The following is a 10,782-nucleotide window of genomic DNA, read 5'->3' as shown; positions in this document are numbered from 1 at the left end:
ATGACTTTTGGTCCTAGGTTTACTTGATCATTTGGATGGTTTGGTGGTTTAGTTTTGTTTTTTTTGGTTTTTTTTTCAAGATGCAGAGCCACCGGCCCAGCAGATGATAGGCACTAGAGGGAAGGTGAGCCTGGTGAGGAAGGCGAGCAGGGACTGCAGGACAAAATTAGATGCTTTTTTGCAGGCGGTGTGCTTGTGGTGAATCTGTGTGCGTACTTGTTTTTTTGTTTTCCAGGCAGTGCACTGACTTCTGACGTGCAGTCCAACGTGATGGGGACCCTGCCTGTAAGAGGTCACGGTCAAGGGGTGTCAGACAGAAACTGCCATGGGGGCAGCAAACTCTTGGGCAGTATCTCAGTACTCACATTTGCCTCTGGGGTTTTTTTGCAGGAGATGTAGACAGCCTGACAGGGCCGAAGCCAACTCACAATGAGGAGATGGACACGGTTTGGTCCCCTGGAGCTGTCCTTGTAGGTAATCTCTGAGTATTAAAAGGATCAGCAATGAAGCACTGAGCTTTTCTGATTGCAGGTGCCATCCGGGTAACCTTTGGGAGCAGATGAGCATTGGAGGTGAGTCGGGGAGGGAGGCAGGAGGAGCAGGGATTCACTGCAGCTTTAGAAATGCCCTCTAATTGTTTCTCTCTCTCTCTCAGGTATCCCAGAAGATGACAGCACATTGTCCAAGTCTGGTCAGAGCCAGTGACATGAGGACCTGCCTCAGTGCCAGTGAGTAGAGGGATCGTCGGGGCTGGGGCCATGTGCCACACTACTCAGATATGGTGTATGGTTTTCTTTCTTGCAGTTGACTCCGAGTACTCTCAGGATGACAGGAACCTCTGAGCCAACCCAGGTGCCCCTCCTCTGCATCAAAGATGGATTCACATCCCCGGCTCTCGGAAAGATAAGTGCAGGGCAAAGACCCAGAGAGGGGTTGGGAGTCGGGGCAAGTATGTGCATCGCCTGGAGGGATTTTTGCAATTAGTATGGTGCAATGGGTGTCCTGTAGCAGGTTATTTAGAGACCTCAAAGGAAGGGCTTACTTTGTATCATTGGATTCCCGTGTGCAGGGCAGAGCAGTTCCGGTCTGTGTCACGTCCTTTGTCTCCTCCATGTTTGTGTCCTTCGTCTCTTAATTGTGTCACATGGTGTGTGTCATCACAGGTATGGGGTGTCTCACTTGGGGTCAGCCTGGAACTGCTCTGCCCTGCTACGTGGATCAGTGGGTAGATAGAATATTGCTCAGTCTCACATCAACATGTCAGTTCCCTCAGACAGTCGAACCGATGGCTGTACGGTCCTGCCGGATGGAGCAGGTGTCCATAACTCGTGTGCAATCATTATAGCTGAGTGTTGTGGAGCTGATGGTACTTGGATAGCAGGGCCTTGAAGCTGGGTTGTCATTTGTATTCTTGTATGCTGTGGTCAGAGTTCTCACTCGCTCAGTGGAAATGAGTTCTTTGAAGTGGTTAAGGTCTCAGAGACCATGTGGGTGACCTGACTAACCTTTTGTTTTTTGTTGTTTTTTTTCAGATAAGTGGACACAGTGTACCCCAGACTGAAACAAGCTGAAGCAGTCTGGGAAGAAGGTTGTATTAGGTGTTGGATGAAGGATGTCAGTTTTAGCTGTAGGAGTCCTTTATCTTGTGCCTTCTTGGTTTTTATTTTCCAGATGGGGCCCAATCGGTCTCAAGGCGTAGCGGCTCAGCAGGGAGACGAGCGAGGTGAGAATTTTACTCCCCAGCCGAATTTGGAGTTAGTTTTAGGATGTCATCTATGTGGTCAATCTATGCATATATGTTGTAACTGTTTAATTTTTTTTCTAGGCGATGCACAACCCTTTGCCCGTCTGCTGAAGGTGCCGAAGGTCCATCCGATCAGAGGTCAAGCTAAAGGAGCCCGAGATAGCCAGTCTGAGGCAGTACATCAACACAAGCCTCCATGTCTGGGTTGTCTTGCAGCGGCCGTCTGTCCACTTCACAGTGTGTAGCAACGCTTTGGCGTGCAGTCTGATGGGGTTTAGAGGTTTTTGGCTTTCCTTGTGAGCCATCCCTAAATGTTTGAGAGCTCAGTGTTTGAGCATTTACCCATTTCATTTGCAGGGGCGATCTTGGGAGCAGCTGAAGAGAGAGGAGCCTTCTAGGTGAGTTGGGGAGGCAGCAGGAGGAGCGGGGATTCACTGCAGCTTTAGAGATGCCTTCGAATTTTGTGTCTCACTCACTCAGGTATCCCGGAAGGTGACAGCCACAGTGTTGGACTCCGGTCAGGGCCTCGGTGATGGTGAGTAGGGGGATCACTGGGGTTCCAGCCCCGTGCCACACTACTCAGATATTGTGTATGGTTTTCTTTTTCACAGTTGACTTCGAGTACTCTCATGACAACAGGAACCTCTGAGCCAGCCCAGGTGCCCCTCCTGTGCATTGAAGATGGATTCACAGCCCCGGGTCTCGGAAAGATAAGTGCAGGGCAAAGACCCAGAGAGGGGTTGGGAGTCGGGGCAAGTATGTGCATTGCCCGGAGGGATTTTTGCAATTAGTATGGTGCAATGGGTGTCCTGTAGCAGGTTATTTAGAGACCTCAAAGGAAGGGCTTACTTTGTATCATTGGATTCCCGTGTGCAGGGCAGAGCAGTTCCGGTCTGTGTCACGTCCTTTGTCTCCTCCATGTTTGTGTCCTTCGTCTCTTAATTGTGTCACATGGTGTGTGTCATCACAGGTATGGGGTGTCTCACTTGGGGTCAGCCTGGAACTGCTCTGCCCTGCTACGTGGATCAGTGGGTAGATAGAATATAACCCGGGTTCCCACATCAACATGTCGGTTGCCTTAGTCAGTCGAGCCAATGGCTGTACAGTCCTGCTGGATGGAGCAGGTGTCCATAACTCGTGTGCAATCATTATAGCTGAGTGTTGTGGAGCTGATGGTACTTGGATAGCAGGGCCTTGAAGCTGGGTTGTCACTTGTATTCTTGTATGCTGCGGTCAGAGTTCTCACTCGCTCAGTGGAAATGAGTTCTTTGAAGTGGTTAAGGTCTCAGTGACCATGTGGGTGACCTGATTAACCCTTTGTTTGTTTGTTTTTTTTTTTTCTTTTCAGATAAGTGGACACAGTGTACCCCAGACCGAGACGAGTTGAAGCAGCCTGGGAAGAAGGTTGTCTTGGGTGTTGGATGAAGGATGTCAGTTTGAGCCATAGGAGTCCTTTATCTTGTGCCTTTTTTTTCTTTATTTTCCAGATGGGGCCCAATCGGTCTCGAGGTGTAGTGGCTCAGCAGGGAGACGAGCGAGGTGAGAATTTTACTCCCCAGTCGAATTTGGAGTTACTTTTAGGATGTCATCTATGTGGTCAATCTATGCATATATGTTGTAACTGTTTAATTTTTTTTCTAGGCGATGCACAACCCTTTGCCCGTCTGCTGAAGGTGCCGGAGGTCCATCCTATAAGAGGTCAAGCTAAAGGAGCCCGAGATAGCCAGTATGAGGCAGTACATCAGCACAAGCCTCCATGTCTGGGTTGTCTTGCAACGACCGTCTGTCCACTTCACAGTGTGTAGCAACGCTTCGGCGTGCAGTCTGATGGGGTTTAGAGGTTTTTGACTTTCCTTGTGAGCCATCCCTAAATGTTTGAGAGCTCGGTGTTTGAGCATTTACTCATTTCATTTGCAGGGGCGATCTTGGGAGCAGCTGAAGAGAGAGGAGCCTTCTAGGTCATTTGGGGAGGCAGCAGGAGAGGAGTGGGGATCCACTGCAGCTTTAGAGATGCCTTCGAATTTTGTGTCTCACTCACTCAGGTATCCCGGAAGGTGACAGCCACAGTGTTGGACTCCGGTCAGGGCCTCGGTGATGGTGAGTAGGGGGATCACTGGGGTTCCAGCCCTGTGCCACACTACTCAGATATTGTGTATGGTTTTCTTTTTCACAGTTGACTTCGAGTACTCTCATGACAACAGGAACCTCTGCACCAGCCCAGGTGCCCCTCCTGTGCATTGAAGATGGATTCACAGCCCCGGCTCTCAGAAAGATAAGTGCAGGGCAAAGACCCAGAGAGGGGCTGGGAGTCGGGGCAAGTATGTGCATTGCCCGGAGGGATTTTTGCAATTAGTATGGTGCAATGGGTGTCCTGTAGCAGGTTATTTAGAGACCTCAAATGAAGGGCTTACTTTGTATCATTGGATTCCTGTGTGCAGGGCAGAGCAGTTCCGGTCTGTGTCACGTCCTTTGTCTCCTCCATGTTTGTGTCCTTTTTCTCTTAATTGTGTCACATGGTGTATGTCATCACAGGTATGGGGTGTCTCACTTGGGGTCAGCCTGGAACTGCTCTGCCCTGCTATGTGGATCAGTGGGTAGATAGAATATTGCTCAGTCTCACATCAACATGTCAGTTCCCTTAGACAGTTGAGCCTACGGCTGTACAGTCTGTGAGCAGGATTGTCTTGCGATGCCCTGCTTGGGTGTATAGAGTCACAGCTAGGTAGAGTAGCAAACAGTGTCTATGGTATGGGCATTTGTCAGGGGTCTTTGGGCTTATAAAATGTATAGGCTGAGTTTGGGGGTAAATCCAAGGTCACAGAAGGCACACTTCAGAGTCCCTTCCCTTTTGTCTTACAGCCACCCAAAGGAGACTCAGGTTCCTGGGGTGAAAGACGGCATCGGTTTTCCCGGAACTTCTGGCGACCGGGGAGAGATTGTCCGAGCGATCATCGATGGAAACTTCTGAGAGCCACGGGGAGTCCCTGCCCAATGACTTCTGGACTGCATCGTGTAGCATCATATATGTTTGTTTAGTGTTGCAGGTTGCTTCTTAGGCGTAGTTATTGTATTTTACAACTAGAATAGGAAAAGTCCAGCTGCCGTTTATGTTGTCATTTGTATTGCCTTGTACCACTCTGTATCATACACTTGTATAGTTGTAGTCGTATCGGTCCTTATCTGAACGTCACGGCGTCGCGTTCCGTGTGTCAGGAATTGTATATCGTTGCGCCTTTGTTTGTAGCACTTTTTATGTCGTGTCACTTGTATTGCCATGTAATGTTCTGTCTGGTATACTTCTATATTTGCAATTGTATTGCTCTGTATGTGAATGTCATAGTGTTGTATTGCTGTGCATCAGTTAGGAATTGTATAGCTTTGTACCTTACTTTGTTTTGCTTTTGATATTCTGTCTTTGATACTGTCTTGTAATGCTGTGAGGGGTGTGCTCGGGCATGAGCGGCATGCGTGTTTTGTCAGGCTTGGCAATTTGTTTCTTTTTGGAGTTTTTTTTTGAGGCTCCACGGGAACCACGTTCCCAAGGGAGCGTTTTGAGCATGTGCCGATATTCAGGGTTGGCTTGCAGCTTTGGGGTATGGTGGAGGCGTGGCAATGCAGGGGATGGGTGTGTGTAATGTAGTATTCTAACCTTGTGTTTGTTTCTCTTTCAGGATTTTTTCCACCATTTTAACTTTAGAATAAAAAAGCCCAAGCTGGGGGATTTTTTTTTTTCCTCCCGGCTGAGGTTTTTTTTCCTAGGTCCCAGTTGGTCTGCGAGGCAATGTTCATCGCCAATGTTTGGGCACAGGCCAACTCGGGACCTGGGTTTTGTCAGGCAGGATGATATTTTCTTTTTTGAGGCTTCCCGGGAACCCCGTTCCCGAGGCAGCATTTTCAGTGTACACCGATATTCAGGGCTGGCTTGCGGCTTAAGGGAGGGGTGGAGGTGTGGGGATGGAGGGGCTGGGTCCCTGTAATGTAGTATTCTAACCCGCTGTTTGTGCTGTTTCTCTTTCAGGATTTTTTACACCATTTTAGCTTTAGAATAAAAAAAAACCCCAACTGGGGGATTTTTTTTTTTTTTTGCCCCCCGGCTGGGGTATTTTTTCCTAGGTCCCTGCCGGTCTGCGAGGCGATGTTCATCGCCAAAGTTTGGGTGCAGGCCATCCCGGGACCCGGGTTTTGCCAGGCAGGATGATTTTTTGATTTTTGAGCCTTCCCAGGAACCACGTTCCTGAGGGAGTGCTGTAACTTGGATACTAACCTGTGTTGTAAACTGTATTGTAACTTGTATGCTGTCCTGTGTTGTAACTTGGATACTAACCTGTGTTGTAAACTGTATTGTAACGTGTATGCTGTCCTGTGTTGTAACTTGGATACTAACCTGTGTTGTAAACTGTATTGTAACGTGTATGCTGTCCTGTGTTGTAACTTGGATACTAACCTGTGTTGTAACTTCTGTACTAGCCTTGTGTATTTCACAAGGTCACAACAAGTCATTCAATAAAGTTGCAATAAAGGTTTGGGGACTTTTCCCCTCTTAGGGGGTTTTCCCCCTCTTTGGCTCCTGTCTTTATTTTCTGTCATGTAGTCTTTTCTGTTTTTCTCTTCCCTTCTTTCCCTTGCTCATCTTCATCTCTCTTCTCTCTCTTCTCTTGCCTTCATTTCTCTTAGTCACTTCTCTTAATCTCTTCTCTTAGTCACTTGTCTTGCTTTTAATTCTCTTGCTCTCTTCTCCTCCTTTTAATTCTCTTGCTCTCTTCTCCTCCTTTTAATTTTCTTGCTCTCTTCTCCTCCTTTTAATTCTCTTGCTCTCTTCTCCTCCTTTTAATTCTCTTGCTCTCTTCTCCTCCTTTTAATTCTCTTGCTCTCCTGCTTTTATTTCTCTTACTCTTTTATCCTGCTTTTATTTCTCTTGCTTCTCTTATTCTGCTTTTGATTCTTAGTCTCTTATTCTGCTTTTCATTCTCTTAGTCTCTTATTCTGCTTTTCATTCTCTTAGTCACTTCTCCTGCTTTTCATTCTCTTAGTCACTTCTGCTTTTCATTCTCTTAGTCACTTCTCCTGCTTTTCATTCTCTTAGTCACTTCTCCTGCTTTTCATTCTCTTAGTCACTTCTCCTGCTTTTCATTCTCTTAGTCACTTCTCCTGTTTTCATTCTCTTAGTCACTTCTCCTGCTTTTCATTCTCTTAGTCACTTCTCCTGCTTTTCATTCTCTTAGTCTCTTCTGCTTTTACTTCTCTCACTCTCGTCCCCTGCTTTTACTTCTCTCACTCTCGTCCCCTGCTTTTAAGTCTTAGTCTCTTCTCCAGCTTTTAATTCTCTTTCTCTTGCTCTCTTCTCAGGCTCCTCTCCTGATTTTAATTTCTTTAGGCTCTTCTCCTGATTTCAATTCTCTTAGGCTCTTCTCCTGATTATATTTCTTATGCTCTTCTCCTGATTTTAAATTTTTAGGCTCCTCTCCTGATTTTAATTCTCTTAGGCTCTTCTCCTGCTTTTAATTTTTTAGGCTCCTCTCCTGATCTTAATTACTCTTAGGCTCTTCTCCTGTTTTTAGTTTTTTTAGGCTCTTCTCCTGTTTTTAATTTTTTTAGACTTCTCTCCTGATTTTAATTTTCTTAGGCTCCTCTCCTGATTTTATTTCTCTTAGGCTCCTCTCCTGATTTTAATTTTTTTATTTTAGGCTCTTGTCCTGTTTTTAATTTTTTTTTAGGCTCTTCTCCTGTTTTTAATTTTTTTAGACTCCTTTCCTGATTTTATTTCTCTTAGGGTCTTCTCCTGTTTTTAATTTTTTTAGGCTCTTCTCCTGTTTTTCTTTTTTTTTAGGCTCTTGTCCTGTTTTTAATTTTTTTTAGGCTCTTCTCCTGATTTTAATTCTCCTAGACTCTTCTCCTGATTTCAATTTTCTTAGGCTCTTCTCCTGATTTTATTTCTCTGAGGCTCTTTTCCTGGTTTTAATTTTTTTAGGCTCCTCTTCTGTTTTTAATTTTTTTAGGCTCTTCTCCTGATTTTAATTTTTTTGGGCTCTTCTCCTGATTTTAATTGTTCCTCGTTCTTCTCCTGATTTTAATTTTTTTGGGCTCTTCTCCTGATTTTAATTGTTCCTCATTCTTCTCCTGATTTTCATTTTTCTTAGGGTCTTCTCCTGATTTTATTTCTTAGGCTCTTCTCCTGATTTGAATTTTTTTTAGGCTTCTCTCCTGATTTTAATTCTCTTAGACTCTTCTCCTGTTTTTAATTCTCTTAGACTCTTCTCCTGATTTTAATTTTTTTAGGCTCCTCTCCTGATTTTATTACTCTTAGGCTCTTCTCCTGATTTTAATTCTCTTAGGCTCTTCTCCTGATTTTATTTCTTAGGCTCTTCTCCTGATTTTAATTTTTTATCCTCCTCTCCTGATTTTAATTTTTTTGGGCTCCTCTCCTAGTTTTATTTCTCTTAGGCTCTTCTCCTGTTTTTAATTCTCTTAGGCTCTTCTCCTGATTTTAATTTTTTTAGGCTCTTCTGATTTTAATTGTTCCTCAGTTCTTCTCCTGATTTTCATTTTTCGTAGTCTCTTCTCCTGATTTTAGTTTTTTTAGGCTCTTCTCCTGATTTCAATTTTTCTTAGGGTTTTCTCCTGATTTTAATTCTCTTAGGGTCTTCTCCTGATTTTAATTCTCTTAGGGTCTTCTCCTGATTTTAATTCTCTTAGGGTCTTCTCCTGATTGTAATTTTTTTAGGCTCCTCTCCTTTTTTAAATTTTTTTAAACTCTTCTCCTGGTTTTATTTCTCATAGGCTCTTCTCCTGTTTTTAATTCTCTTAGACTCTTCTCCTGATTTTATTTCTCTTAGGCTCTTTACCTGCTTTTATTTTTTTTAGGCTCCTCTCCTGATTTTAATTTCTCTTAGGTTCTTCTCCTCATTTTAATTTTTTTAGACTCCTCTCCTGGTTTTATTTCTCTTAGCCTCTTTTCCTGTTTTTCATTCTCTTAGACTCTTTTCCTGTTTTTCATTCTCTTAGACTCTTCTGATATTAATTTTTTAGGCTCTTCTCCTGATTTTATTTCTCATAGGCTCTTCTCCTGTTTTTATTTCTCATAGGCTCTTCTCCTGTTTTTAATTTTTTTAGGCTCTTCTCCTTATTTTAATTCTCTTAGACTCTTCTCCTGATTTTAATTTTTTAGGCTCCTCTCCTCATTTTAATTTTTCTAGGCTCCTCTCCTTATTTTAAATCTCTTAGACTCTTCTCCTGATTTTATTTTTTTTTAGACTCCTCTCCTTATTTTAATTCCCATAGGCTCTTCTCCTCTTTTGAATTTTTTTAGGCTCTTCTCCTGATTTTAATTTTTTTAGGCTCTTCTCCAGTTTTTAATTCTCTTAGGCCCTTCTCCTGATTTTATTTCTCATAGGCTCTTCTCCTGTTTTTAATTTTTTTAGGCTCCTCTCCTGGTTTTATTACTCTTATGCTCTTCTCCTGTTTTTAATTTTTTTAGACTCCTCTCCTGGTTTTAATTTTCTTAGACTCTTTTCATGATTTTAATTTTTTTTAACTCTTCTCCTGTTTTTAATTTTTTTAGGCTCTTCTCCTGATTTTATTTCTTAGGGTCTTCTCCTGATTTTAATTTTTTTAGGATCCTCTCCTGATTTCAATTCTCTTAGGCTCTTCTCCAGTTTTTAATTCTCTTAGACCCTTCTCCTGGTTTTAATTCTCTTAGGCTCTTCTCCTGATTTTATTTCTCTGAGGCTCTTTTCCTGTTTTTAATTTTTTTAGGGTCTTCTTCTGATTTTAATTTCTTTTAGGTTCTTCTCCTGATTTTAACTTTTTTAGGTTCTTGTCCTGGTTTTATTTCTCTTAGGCTCTTCTCCTATTTTTCATTCTCTTAGGCTCTTCTGATTTTAATTTTTTTAGGCTCTTCTCCTGATTTTAATTCTCTTAGGCTCTTTTCCTGATTTTATTTCTTGGGGTCTTCTCCTGATTTTATTTTTTAGACTCCTGTTTTTAACTTTTTTACGTTCTTCTCCTAGTTTTATTTCTCTTAGGCTCTTCTCCTGTTTTTCATTCTCTTAGGCTCTTCTGATTTTATTTCTCTTAGGCTCTTCTCCTGTTTTTAATTTTTTTAGACTCTTCTCCTGATTTTAATTCTTTTAGGCTCCCCTCCTGATTTTAATTTTTTTAGACTTCTCTCCTTATTTTAATTTCTCTTAGACTCTTCTCCTGATTTTATTTTTTTTAGGCTCCTGTCTGTATTTTAATTCTCTTAGGCTCTTCTCCTGATTTGAATTTTTTTAGGGTCTTCTCCTGATTTTAATTTTTTTAGGTTCCTCTCCTGATTTTAATTTTTTTAGACTCCTCTCCTGATTTCATTTCTCTTAGGCTCTTCTCCTTTTTTTAATTCTCTTAGGCTGTTCTCCTGCTTTTATTTCTCATAGGCTCTTCTCCTGTTTTTAATTTTTTTAGGCTCCTCTCCTCATTTTATTTCTCTTAGGTTCTTCTCCTGATTTTAATTTTTTTAGGCTCCTCTCCTGATTTTAATTCTCTTAGTCTCTTGTCCTGATTTTATTTCTTAGGCTCTTCTCCTGATTTTAATTTTTTAGGCTCCTCTCCTGATTTTAATTTTTTTAGGCTCCTCTCCTGATTTTTATTTTTTCAGTCTCCTCTCCTGTATTTATTTCTCTTAGGGTCTTCTCCTGTTTTTAGTTTTTTTAGGCTCTTCTGCTGATTTTTATTTTTTTAGGCTCTTTTCCTGTTTGTAATTTTTGTTGCCTCATCTCCTGATTTTAATTCTCTTAGACTCTTCTCCTGATTTTATTTCTTAGGGTCTTCTCCTGATTTTATTTTTTAGACTCCTCTCCTGCTTTTAACTTTTTTACGCTCTTCTCCTGGTTTTATTTCTCTTACGCTCTTCTCCTGTTTTTCATTCTCTTAGGCTCTTCTGGTTTTATTTCTCTTAGGCTCTTCTCCTGTTTTTAATTTTTTTAGGCTCTTCTCCTGATTTTAATTCTCTTAGTCTCTTCTCCTGATATTAATTTTTCTTAGGGTCTTTTCCTGATTTTAAT

The 10,782-nt window shown here is 42.3% G+C and overlaps 3 long non-coding RNA genes across 5 annotated transcripts; all 3 read left to right on the top strand.

Moving 5' to 3' along the window:
* The first annotated feature begins 158 nt into the window (after nt 1–158).
* LOC115307350 lies at nt 159–1,503 on the top strand. Of its 2 annotated transcripts, none has more exons than XR_003915687.1 (5): nt 159–285; nt 391–446; nt 532–572; nt 656–728; nt 805–1,503. It is a non-coding gene; the product is annotated as an uncharacterized LOC115307350 (long non-coding RNA). The 2 variants fall into 2 exon arrangements; XR_003915688.1 differs by having other exon boundaries at nt 269–292.
* A 326-nt stretch (nt 1,504–1,829) lies between these two features.
* On the top strand, nt 1,830–2,781 carry LOC108643436. Of its 2 annotated transcripts, none has more exons than XR_003915685.1 (4): nt 1,830–1,981; nt 2,102–2,142; nt 2,225–2,279; nt 2,356–2,781. It is a non-coding gene; the product is annotated as an uncharacterized LOC108643436 (long non-coding RNA). The 2 variants fall into 2 exon arrangements; XR_003915686.1 differs by lacking the exon at nt 1,830–1,981 and adding an exon at nt 2,001–2,024.
* A 608-nt stretch (nt 2,782–3,389) lies between these two features.
* LOC108643606 lies at nt 3,390–4,037 on the top strand. Its single transcript, XR_001922966.3, has 4 exons — nt 3,390–3,584; nt 3,662–3,702; nt 3,787–3,841; nt 3,918–4,037. It is a non-coding gene; the product is annotated as an uncharacterized LOC108643606 (long non-coding RNA).
* The last annotated feature ends 6,745 nt before the right edge of the window (nt 4,038–10,782 follow it).

Source organism: Manacus vitellinus, unplaced genomic scaffold (genome assembly GCF_001715985.3).
Source record: "Manacus vitellinus isolate BGI_N305 unplaced genomic scaffold, ASM171598v3 ctg7180002434559_pilon, whole genome shotgun sequence".
NCBI classification, from domain to species: Eukaryota; Metazoa; Chordata; class Aves; order Passeriformes; family Pipridae; genus Manacus; species Manacus vitellinus.
Note: the sequence above shows the minus strand (reverse complement) of the source record. Positions and strands in the feature narration are given on the sequence as shown.